The 11,903-nt window shown below is 46.1% G+C and overlaps 1 long non-coding RNA gene and 1 pseudogene across 2 annotated transcripts; one reads left to right on the top strand and one right to left on the bottom strand.

The window, feature by feature from the left end:
• Positions 1 to 1,787: 1,787 nt before the first annotated feature.
• Positions 1,788 to 9,764, bottom strand: LOC148401266 (uncharacterized). 2 transcript variants are annotated; one of them, XR_015857127.1, is made up of 2 exons: positions 8,665 to 9,764; positions 1,788 to 3,266 (listed from the first exon to the last, which is right to left on the bottom strand). It is a non-coding gene; the product is annotated as an uncharacterized LOC148401266 (long non-coding RNA). The 2 variants fall into 2 exon arrangements; XR_015857126.1 differs by lacking the exon at positions 8,665 to 9,764 and adding an exon at positions 3,332 to 8,654.
• Positions 9,765 to 10,087: 323 nt separating this feature from the next.
• Positions 10,088 to 11,158, top strand: LOC148401265 (uncharacterized; annotated as a pseudogene).
• The last annotated feature ends 745 nt before the right edge of the window (positions 11,159 to 11,903 follow it).

Below are 11,903 nucleotides of genomic sequence, written 5' to 3'. Positions count from 1 at the left end.
GGAGGTGTAAACGTCCTTCAGGGAGGGGAGTACAGCACCAATAATCCTTCCAGCTGTGTTCACTATGCATTGTAGGGCTTTCCTGTTGTATTCAGTGCAGCTTCCACCCCACACAGCTATACAGCTGGAGAGGATGCTCTCAATGATGCCTCGGTAGAATCTGGTCATGATGGCTGGTGGAGCACTTGCTCGCCTGAGTTTCCGCAGGAAGTACAAGCGGCGCTGAGCTTTCTTCGCCAGTGATGCAGTGTTGGTGGTCCAGGAGAGGTCTTCACTGATGTGCACCCCCAGGAATCCGGTGCTGCTCACTCTCTCCACCACAGCACCGTCGATGGTCAGTGGCAGGTGTTGGGTGTGACCCTTCCGGAAGTCAACAACAATCTGCTTGGTCTTGCTGACGTTCAGCAGGAGGTTGTTGTCCCTGCACCGCGTGGTCAGAAGGTCGACCTCCAACCTATATTGAGTCTCGTGGCCCTTGGTGATGAGACCCACCAGAGTCGTGTCGTCAGCAAATTTCACTCTGCGGTTGTTGCTGTAGGTTGCAGTGCAGTCATGCGTCAGCAGGGTGAAGAGCAGCGGACTGAGCACGCAGCCTTGGGGGGCCCCCTGTGTTCAGCGTGATGCTGCTTGAGATATTGTTATTGTTAGATATTGTATAAATTCACATATTCATTTAAATTTAAAATCTTATTTTTTAGTTACAGTCAATCAATAATGTGAACATATATATACATGAAAATCTAAGTGAACGTGTTGTGAAAGAGGATGCTTGTGCACTGGGATTTGATTTTTAATTTTTTTTTATTACTAATCTTTATTTAAAACAATAAGTTTTCCAATGTTTTGAAATTTAGCCTGTTGCGCTTTTTGGACAATTTCTCCAGCCGTTGAAAACACCCGCTCACGCGGCACAGATGAAGCTGGAGTGCAGAGAAATTGCAACGCAAGCCGGAAGAGGTTTGAGTAATAGGTCTTTTGATTGTCCCAGTATCTGACTTGGGGCCAATGTTACCTCTAAATTTTCACACACAAGCTCCCTGTGCACACTGTGGACCACTGTGTGCAACACCAGATTATATAAATAAGTAAATAAATGAATGAATGAACGAACGAACGAACGAACGAACGAACAAACAAACAAACAAGTCAAGTCAAGTTGTCACACCCAGTTTCACCGTTTGTTCTTTTATTTGCACACATTCCGACAACCATTCCATCTTAAAAGAACCGCTGCATTTCTGCTGAATGAATTGAGGTAGCCAAACTTTGATTCAGTCCATATTTTTCCCTCCGTAAATTCGCCCGCCACATTGGCTTCACTGCATGTTTTGCATAGTAAAGTCCCAAGTCCCAATGATCATCGTCACACACACATCTGGGTGTGGTGAAATTTGTCCTCTGCATTTAACCCATCCCCATGTGGTTTTGATCCATCCCCTGGGGGAGAGGGGAGCAGTGAGCAGCAGCGGTGCCGCGCTCGGGAATCATTGGGTGATATAACCCCCAATTCCAACCCTCAATGCTGAGTGCCAAGCAGGGAGGTAATGGGTCTTATTTTTGGTATGACCCGGCCGGGGTTTGAACCCACAACTTTCCAGTCTCAGGGCGGACAATCCAGGCCACTGAACTGGTAGACCATTTTCACTCTGTTAGGTTACGGATTCTAGTTATTGATCTGACTCCAAATTGCGATCAACACTTAACACATAAATTGCTATGTCCTAATCCACACACTGGCGCACCTAACAATTTTGCGAGTTCGTTCTGTCAAAGAGAAGACCAGTAGATCAATTAGACCAAATTTACCAATTATTTATTCCTGACAAAGCGCACTAATACAGGCCTGGGTCCCGGGTCCCTCACACTAAAACTCGTGCGTTTTTGTGACCACCAAAAGACGACACATTCTTCCGGGTTGCCCAGTTTTAAAGAAACACAATATGAATATTAAAGCATGCAAAATATTGTGAGATGATTGGTCGATGGCCATCTCCTCCCCGGTCCAGGTGTCGCTGAGGTCAGACGGTTGGGTTTTCCCCTCGAAGGCCGGTCTCATAGACGTGCTGTTGTTCTCGTTCCTCACCGACCTTGAGACGGTCTCCTCCGGTACTCCCTATCTGGGCCTATTCCACAACACTTCGAAGAAAACAAGTTCATGCAGTTTGCCTGCACATTCCTCGGCCCCCACCAATCCACACGAGCACTCCAATACTAGATATTAATATGATTATAAGTTTAACACAACCTTAAAAATATGTTTGCAAACTACCAAAAGCACATTTCCCTTTATTCCCTCTCATGACCTCATTTATGAGGTCATCACCCGTTACTTTAGCAAACAGCTACCAGCGCGCTGTCGATCCTTCCTTCCCCCTGCTGCTCATGTTGAGTCACCAGGGCATATTGGCCCATCGGTGGCAACGGGCCAACGGTTTTCTCGATCAACCGGACAGTGAGTGACCTAATACATGGAATACAACAACAATTGCATAAAATCATAATTGTAATAAAAATAGCTACAGCAACAAGCACAGACATGATGAGGCCTTTCCAGCTTCCGAACGTTTTCATCCAATCAGACCAAATATCGGTGTGTACGCCTGAATGATCTTTCATCTTTTTGTTCAGTGTCCTTAGTCCTTCCAACGCCCTGGTCAGTCGGCCTCCTGGTGCCGTGTTGTTTGGGATGAAAGTACAACATGCATCACCAAACATTCCACACACACCATGTTCCTTAGTCAATAGCCTGTCCAACGCAATTCTATTTTGGAACGCCATTAACGACGTTGCAGCCAATTGTTCATGAACTGCGGCAAATGATTCAGCTGTATAATTACCCAGTCGTTGAACATTGTAATGAAAGTAATTAGTACGGTCTACATTTTTATTGGGAGTGATCCATAGGAAGATACTTTCGAATCCCGAGAACACTTGATTAACGAGTTTATACTTATCTGGCACACCCCGGGGCACTCCTATAGTGTCAATATATGTTGGATCGTCGTTGCTCAACCACTGGGGCAAAACGTCTCTTTTGCTTGCTTCAGGAGCCCCGCCAGTGGGGACTCCAGGTTCCAATTGAGATTCTGTATTTCAATGGGGACAACCACCACAGGCATTATCAACGACACGAGGGCACAGATACCTGATGCATTCTTCGGCAAGCGATCCTATAATTTGTCATCTCCACACCACAACCAGATGTCACTGGTCTTCCTCTGCTCCTTCCATCACTGCTGGGTGAATTCTGGCATGTCCTGTTAAAGCTTGAAAGCAAGTGAATTTGGAAAAAAACTTTGTATATCACAATTACAAATTGAAACCTACTCACCCATTTCTATTTTACCACTCCCCCTTTGACACATTCACCCAATGTGTCATTACGTATCAAAAGGAACCTGCAAAGCGTCCCCTCTCATCACCACACTCATTGTAGACAGGCCCACGGAACCTCTAGTTACCATCTGGGCCCCGGGACCATCACCCCAAGTCCTTGAAACTTGACTGTCCACCACACACACTCGGCAAGACAAACAAAAATCATCGCACTCCTGTCAGTGAGCTTATAGCCCGGCTGACAGCGGACATTTGTACACACAAAAACAGACATCAAGTATCAAAATAAAAACAGTCATAAAATGAATCGTGGCGCCCGCGGATCATGTCCTGAAAACCACGTCATCAACAAGTTCATCATAAAAACCAAAAGGGCAAGGGTTAACATATTCTTGTAAATCCAACACAAACTTTCCACGAATGCAATCGACAACCTGCAAAAAGGAAAACAAGTTACGCAAGCAACGCGCAATCCGCTCCTTAGCTGGTGGCTGATGCTGCAAAAAAAAAAATCAAGTCACACAGAAAAACAAAGCAGAGCGTGCTATTGTCGCAAACACGTTCAAGCGTCAAACAATTGGTCACTGTCCACCTAGTCCGTCACCCCGTCGGGTGAGCTCAAAGTCGTCACACGTCAAATCGTCCAAAGTCTTGCTGTTCGATACTAGTTCTGTCTTGTCTGACCATATCACTGAAATGGGCCTTCTCCATCACACCGTTTTGTTGTCGATGGTGCCCCTGATTGATCATTGAGCCATGGTTCCAGTCAGAACTCATCACTTACTCATCACTTTTATCCTCAATTGCAAACACATCACCCCAACTTCAGACCTCTCTGGCCAATCATACTGCGCACACAGTCATAAATGATCTCATGCGCACGCACCCATCCACACACTCGCAGACACACACATCCGTCTCTATCACTCAGCTCTCCTCCCACACTAAGCAAAGTTAGTATGTTAGTGTGCAGGCAAACATTGACTCCCAATAGTAACTCTTCACATTTGGACATACTTGTCAACATGACCTATTGTAAAATCTCCAATTCAATTTTCCATAAACTCGCCCATCAGATTCATTGCAAATTGTCATATATGTCTATCTGGGGGGGGACGACTGTGGGACCCGCGTGTCAGGGGAGCCTCCATAACCTCAGATTGCTCCTACAAACTCGATCTCTATTAATTATCCTAATTAAATTCAATAAAGATGGGTCCGACTATTCCCTCTGGATTTTTACGTCATCATTTGGCTCTCCCCCTTTTTCCTGTTGTCTAGCTCAAATATGTTTCTCAGTCTGCTTCTCTTTATTGCCCCTCTTGGCGAGTCTAACTCCCCCCTTTTTCTCTTCCTAAAAATCCTGCCTGTCACACCATCCAGCACCTCTCCCTAGAATGGGCAGTTTTTAATGTAATTTACGTCATTGCTGTCCAGATCTTCTATCCTCAATCTCCCTTGCTGTGAATCCCTGTTAAAATGCCAAAATGCCCCTCTTCCTCTTGACTGAATCCACTTTAGTCCAAATGTCCTATTCTAAAATGTATCTAACTCAACTTCTACTTCTTAAGCCTGACGAGCCAAAATATCAGATCTCGCTCTTGTTTCTTACCGTTTTAGCCTATTTGTTTTATCCAAATCTGTTCAATCTCTGACTATAATGCTTTTCTCTGTAGCTCTACGCATTATTCAATTTTTTATCAAATCTCCTCAGTTCTGTCAAACTCAGTGCACAATGAAGCTCCTGTCCACCTTGACCCAAGCTCCACCCAGTTTGGTAACGCCACAGCAAGGAGTGCGATTTGGCCGTCGGACACTTCCAACACCCCTGCGTCCCAGAGGCCACACAGAGTGTCTTCCATGCCTTGGTCCGCCTCTTTCGGCCAACGATATTGAGGCCGTTTGATAGGCTGCGTCTCATCCATTTGGAGATCAATAGGGGCCACCGAATGACAAAACCCGACATCAAATGGACCCCGGGACCACAGTGTGTCGGGCAAGGCCGCCAGCATTACTTCAGCGTCCTCATGATCAGTTAACTCCCTACCGTGTGTGCGGGACACCAACATCATCTCCAGCAATCCTGTGTCTGCCATGGGTTGTTTAATTTGGTATGCATTCTGAGACTCAGACCAGTACAAATTAGGAATGTGAGTTTTCCGCCAATCGGTCTGTTGCAACAACTGCTTGACCATTGAGCCCAATTGTCTGGCCTCGTGTCCTGGGGCAAGAGCCAGCGAAATGTGTGGCACCCCTTTCTCTGTCATTTTGAACCACTGCATTTGTTCATATGTCAATTCAGTTGCCGCTGCGACTCCCTCTTTACCAATCAAAATGGATGATCCCACATGTGCCCTTCAATTTCTCCAAACAAATCATCACTTTTTCGGTCATAATATAGACTGCAATGCAAAGGATCAACAGGTGGGTGGTATGGCGCCAGTGAGCAGATCCAGGGCTTCCACAGTAGGTAGGTCGAGAACACACCGCCACCAGCAGGGGTCTCTGGCTCCAGCCTGGCCCAGTAGATGGTTGCAGTTTCTGCTTCTGCCGGTAGGGGCGCCATCAGCCACTGACCATGTTGTTGTAGCTGCTGTGAGCACTGGATGCTGACGCCATCTGGAAATTGAATAATCACTCCCTCTGGCCCACACAGAATTCTGGCTTGAACGGCTGACAGCAAGTCCCTTCCCATCAAATTGATCGGAGTGTCTGTGGAATGGATGTATTTGTGCCACAGTCTACACCCTGTCCGGGTGATCACAGTTTCAAGTGGTTTGGTGAAAGGCAGAGTACGTGGTTGTCCCGAGAAGCCGACTAAAGTTGTTGTTTTCTTTGACAGTGAGGATACAGGAAGGGCAGTGTTTATTGATGAATAAGTTGCTCCTGTGTCCACCAGCATCTTCACAGGTTTTTCCTTCCACTGTCACATGAGGCATTGGCTCCGCCGGGCCACTGCTTTCCTGGCTCCCCGGGCAGCCCTATTCAAATTGTCCACACCAGAGATCATCATGTTGGTAGTACTGACCTCCGTGCGTTTGTGGGCGGGTGGCTCCGCGTGGTCGATACTGTGGGCATTCTTTTGCCCAGTGGTCGGTTTCGCCGCAGATGAAACATGCGTTGGGCGAATGGGGTTTGTATGCTGCCCTCCCCGGGTAAGCAGGTGCACTCCCTCCCCGGCCTCTGTATCCGCCCCGGAACTGGCCCCTTCCGCGCCCCACCACCTGAAGAGCCTGTGACATTTGCATTTCCTTTTTCTGTGATTTAGACTGTTTAGCTTCACCATGCATTTTTGCCAACTGTAATTTCAACAACTGTTTAGATAATGCGTCTGTCTCGTTTTCAACTTTAGCTTGTGACTCAGTGAACATTCTGCAGTGATGCAAAAGATGACGTTTAAATCGTTCTTCGGCACAAACCAGAATGTCAGGATCTGACATTAGCTGCTTCTTCACATCTGGCGGAAGTCCATCCAGCAGCGCCGTTCGGAAGAGCACCTCTGCCTCGTGCGTGAGAGCCGGATGGCGACCTGTGGTTTCAATCCAACTCTCCACACATGTTACATAATGTTGTGCAGGTGACATTTTCACATCATAAGGAAACATAGTGGGGGCCAGATCGGTGGGTTGTGGGAAAGTCAATTTAATGTTTTCAAACAGGGGCGCTGCTACTTGTGGCAAGGGCACCTCCCTCCCCAGTCTCGCTGTGCCTGCTGCGTCCTCAATTGCCTGCAATTGCACTAGGGAGCATGCTCCTGCCAACATCTGGCGCATGTCACCGAGTGTACAGCTCTGCCCACTCATCAGAGCCAAAAATTTGTTTAGCCACACCTTGCCTCCTCTGTGAAGTGGGGGCATCTTTTCCATCATCGCGGTCACATCACGGAGCACCATGGGCTCGTAGTGCTGACCGCCCGATGTGGTCACCAGCGGACACATCAATTCAATATTTCTGCACCTCGGCCTGTGTCATCTGTCCCTGACCTATGTCTTGACCTCTCAAACGTTATTACCTGTGTCATGCTTGCTCAAAAATGTGCCTTAGAATATGGTGCTGGGAATTTCCAATCTCCCCGATCAAATTGGCTTCTCAGCTCTTCTTTCTCATGCTCCTGTTAGCCTGCAATTGTCCAAATCAAAAATGTTATTTTCTTTTAACTGTCTTTCTTTTGAACTTCTAAATCGCTCGTGTTGCTAACCTAACCTAACCTAACCTAACCTTAAAGAAAGGACAAACAGATTACTCCCAATAGCTCCTCATTATTTACGAGTTAGCCCCCCTTTCTTGAACATTCTCTGATCCATGCCGTCTTCCTCCTCACACGCCTGCACCCACACAGGGTGTGCACATAAACGCACACATCGAGCACGCACACAACCGCTCAATCTCACTGCTTCAAACATTCACTGAGAAACTCACACTGTCCCTGCCCCGCCCGGGCCATAGCACCCCCCTCGTGCGAGGGGGGGTCGCGGCATCAATGTTGACCGGTTACAGGCTGGCCATTTCCTGCAACAATCATGATGCCGGCCCACCGCCCGCACGAGCATAGCACAGGCCCACGCACACAGCCCAGACCCGCGACTACGCGCGAGTGCAGGCACGCTCATCAGTCTCAACCTCTCAAAGGGCAAGCCAACTTTGCTGTTGCGCCCTTCATCATGTTCACATTCGACATCTTTCAATGTCTTCTACACAACATTTGTTGTCTCTTATTCTCATCCTATCAAGCCACCGTTCTAGTAACTTTCTGTCACACGCCTTATTTTCTCTACTGCCTTGCTCATCTTAGTTTCTCTAACCAACTTAAACACACCATTGTCCACTTCTCAATTTCCCTATTATCGCTCAAAAGTCTCCTAAACATTCTCCATTACTGATTTCTTCCATAGAACACACATCTCACTCACACACACTGATATACACACCCACTCATGAGGATCCTCTGCGCGCACACACACTCTCCCCCCAATTTGGTTCATTTTGGATATTTTAGCGGTCTGATCTCTCACAGGAGGAACTGTTACCACCGGATATTTTTTGAGGAGGCCTCACTTCCCCTCGGGGATCTCTATTAACCCCAGCTATTTGAATACGATCGTCACCGCACCCTTGTCCGCCACGACGAAGCACTAGGTCCCTGACCTATCCGTAGTACGCGTAAGTCCCTGACTTTACCGTGCACGTTACACACGTAAGTTCCAAACTTATTCACCGTATGTATCTTAACTTCATGCACACCTTATTTGATCTGAACGACAGTCTCCTCTTAAATTTCCTCTTTCAATTTGCAGCATTTCGACTTATAGCAACAGGTATTCTGCTTACCTTATCGGTGATGAGCTCAGGGTTGAGGAGACGTCGTACCAGCTCAACGTTGTGCGCTTATTCCAAACGGTTCGCCGACCGGGAGACAGTGTCCCTGACACTGTCCGGTGTCTTGGCTAAAGACCACGAGTTGTCAATTACCCTTCTCTTGACATCACGTCCGCGGTCACCAAGAAATTGTTAGGTTACGGATTCTAGTTATTGATCTGACTCCAAATTGCGATCAACACTTAACACATAAATTGCTATGTCCTAATCCACACACTGGCGCACCTAACAATTTTGCGAGTTCGTTCTGTCAAAGAGAAGACCAGTAGATCAATTAGACCAAATTTACCAATTATTTATTCCTGACAAAGCGCACTAATACAGGCCTGGGTCCCGGGTCCCTCACACTAAAACTCGTGCGTTTTTGTGACCACCAAAAGACGACACATTCTTCCAGGTTGCCCAGTTTTAAAGAAACACAATATGAATATTAAAGCATGCAAAATATTGTGAGATGATTGGTCGATGGCCATCTCCTCCCCGGTCCAGGTGTCGCTGAGGTCAGACGGTTGGGTTTTCCCCTCGAAGGCCGGTCTCATAGACGTGCTGTTGTTCTCGTTCCTCACCGACCTTGAGACGGTCTCCTCCGGTACTCCCTATCCGGGCCTATTCCACAACACTTCGAAGAAAACAAGTTCATGCAGTTTGCCTGCACATTCCTCGGCCCCCACCAATCCACACGAGCACTCCAATACGAGATATTAATATGATTATAAGTTTAACACAACCTTAAAAATATGTTTGCAAACTACCAAAAGCACATTTCCCTTTAATACGTTGGAGCACAGTTCCTCCTGATGTGCATGGAAGGACAGTTGCTGCAAACATCATCAAAATGACCCCAGGGGTCACGAGGTCTGCTGTGACAAGAGTAAGTGATATCAAGACGTGCTTTGATCTTTTGTCACTAAAAAAAAGTCATAATTGCTATGACAAACCTTGAGGGGAAAAAAGTCTATGGCAACACGTGGAAAGACATTGATGAGACGTTCCTGGATGCCTACATTGGTGTTCTCCTCCTTGCTGGAGTTTACAGATCCAGCAATGAGGCAACTGAGAGTCTCTGGGATATATCAACGGGCAGAAATATTTTCCGGGCAACAATATCTCTTCAGACCTTTCACATGATCTCAAGAGTCCTCAGATTTGACAATCAAGACACCAGAGCAAAATCTGACAAGCTTGCTCTCATCAGTGATGTTTGGGAGAGATGGGTGAAACTCCTTCCACTGATGTTCAACCCAGGGCCAGAGGTGACAGTGGATGAACGTTTTCTCCCTTTCCGAGGAAAATGTCCATTCCGGCAATACATGCTCAGCAAGCCAGGCAAATATGGCATAAAAATCTGGGCAGCCTGTGATGCTAAAACAGGCTATGCGTGGAACCTACAAATTTACACAGGCAAATCTGCAAGCGGCATCCCTGAAAAAAAACAAGGAAAACATGTAGTCCTCGATTTGACTAATGGACTGCAGGGTCACAACATCACTTGTGACAATTTTTTTTACCAGCTATGACCTTGGACAAGAACTTCTCAGGAGGAAACTCACCATGGTGGGCACAGTAAAAAAAAAAAAAAACTGAGCTGCCCGCTGAAATTTTGCTGGTGAAGGACAGGGCTCCACTGTCCTCCAAATTTGTTTTCACAGATACCACCACTGTTTTTTCATATTGTCCAAAAAAAACACGGAATGTGATACTGATGTCCACTCTTCACAAAGATGCTGCTGTGTCATCAGGAAGAGACAAAAAGCCCATCATCATCCTGGACTACAACAAAAACAAAGGAGGAGTGGACAATCTGGACAAGCTGACTGCCACCTACACTTGCCAGCGAATGACCAGGAGATGGCCAATGGTTGTGTTTTACAACATCCTCAATGTGTCTGCATACAATGCATTTGTGTTGTGGACCCATATTCACCAAGGGTGGAATTCAACCCAAAACACCAAGCGGAGAATGTTTCTTGAGGAGCTCGGGAATTCCCTTGTTCAGCCGCACATTGAGCAACGGGAACGGGTGCCCCGAGACCCAGCTGCTGCAGACTTGGTCAGACAGCTTCAGCGGTCACCATGCGCGCCATCCACATCCACAGCAACCAGAAGAACATCAGCATCACCTTCCCCCTCAGCAGCCAGTCCTGCCTCAAGCACTCCATCCACAGCCTCAATGCCAGTGAGACCACCTTGCTCAAAAAGAAAGAGGTGTCAGGTCTGCCCTAGCAGTCATCATCATCATCATCATCATCAGGTGTCTTGCCTGGAACAGGCATTGACGGCCATGGCCCTCCATTCTTCTCTGTCATCCGAAGCTTTGAGAATTGAATGTCTTTCCATGGCTTTCTTTGCAATTTTACAGACAGTAGGTTACAATTGCTTTCTGTCCGAGCATTTTTGGTTTTACAGTACTTGTTCATTTCATAAAAAAATGAGTAACATAATTTGATACATAACTGCTCATGGGCAATTAAAAATTTTATCATTTCAATTTGGCTGAAAAAATGTTCAATGAATAAATCCAAATAGAAAAGTTTAGCTTCAAAGTTGTCATATCCCAATTTTGGTTATTTGGGCAAGAACTGTTCCCTCATCTAAAATAAATCCAATGAACGCTCATATCTGAAATATCATTTTTTTTAAACCATTGATAGTCATTCTATCTGGGAAAATGTGGCTGAAGCCAAGTAACAATCTTCTGTAGTTTATCAATTTTTTTGGTCTTAATGGGATCTCATAAGATAGGATCACATGGCCTGTATTTTTTTATTTAAATCATACTACTAATATATATCTTCTATTTTGTTTCATTTCGGTCGTAACCGGTTCTGTGCATACAGACAACTTGTTAGATGGTGCTGGGGATACCTAGGGCGCTGCATTCGCGTCCCATTACCATCATGTGCAGTACATAAAATAAGACAGACATTCCCTGGTATGGACTACGTTGGATTTCAACTAGCAAACATGTAATCTAAGAAACATGTGTTTTAGCTTCGAAAGCAGCTATTGATGCAGAAACAATTGCATGGAAATATTTCAAGAGCAAAGTATGATTGGTCAGTCTCGAGTCATTCAACAATCATGTGTCCGAGCACATGGAACTTGACAATAACTATGCAACCAGCTAACTGTTTTGATTGCACATTTTAGCATTCCTATTATAAGTATTATGGTGGTAAAATTTCATGATG

The sequence above is a fragment of the Syngnathus floridae genome, chromosome 2, assembly GCF_059516105.1.
Source record: "Syngnathus floridae isolate MCC-2025c chromosome 2, RoL_Sflo_1.0, whole genome shotgun sequence".
NCBI lineage: Eukaryota > Metazoa > Chordata > Actinopteri > Syngnathiformes > Syngnathidae > Syngnathus > Syngnathus floridae.
Note: the sequence above shows the minus strand (reverse complement) of the source record. Positions and strands in the feature narration are given on the sequence as shown.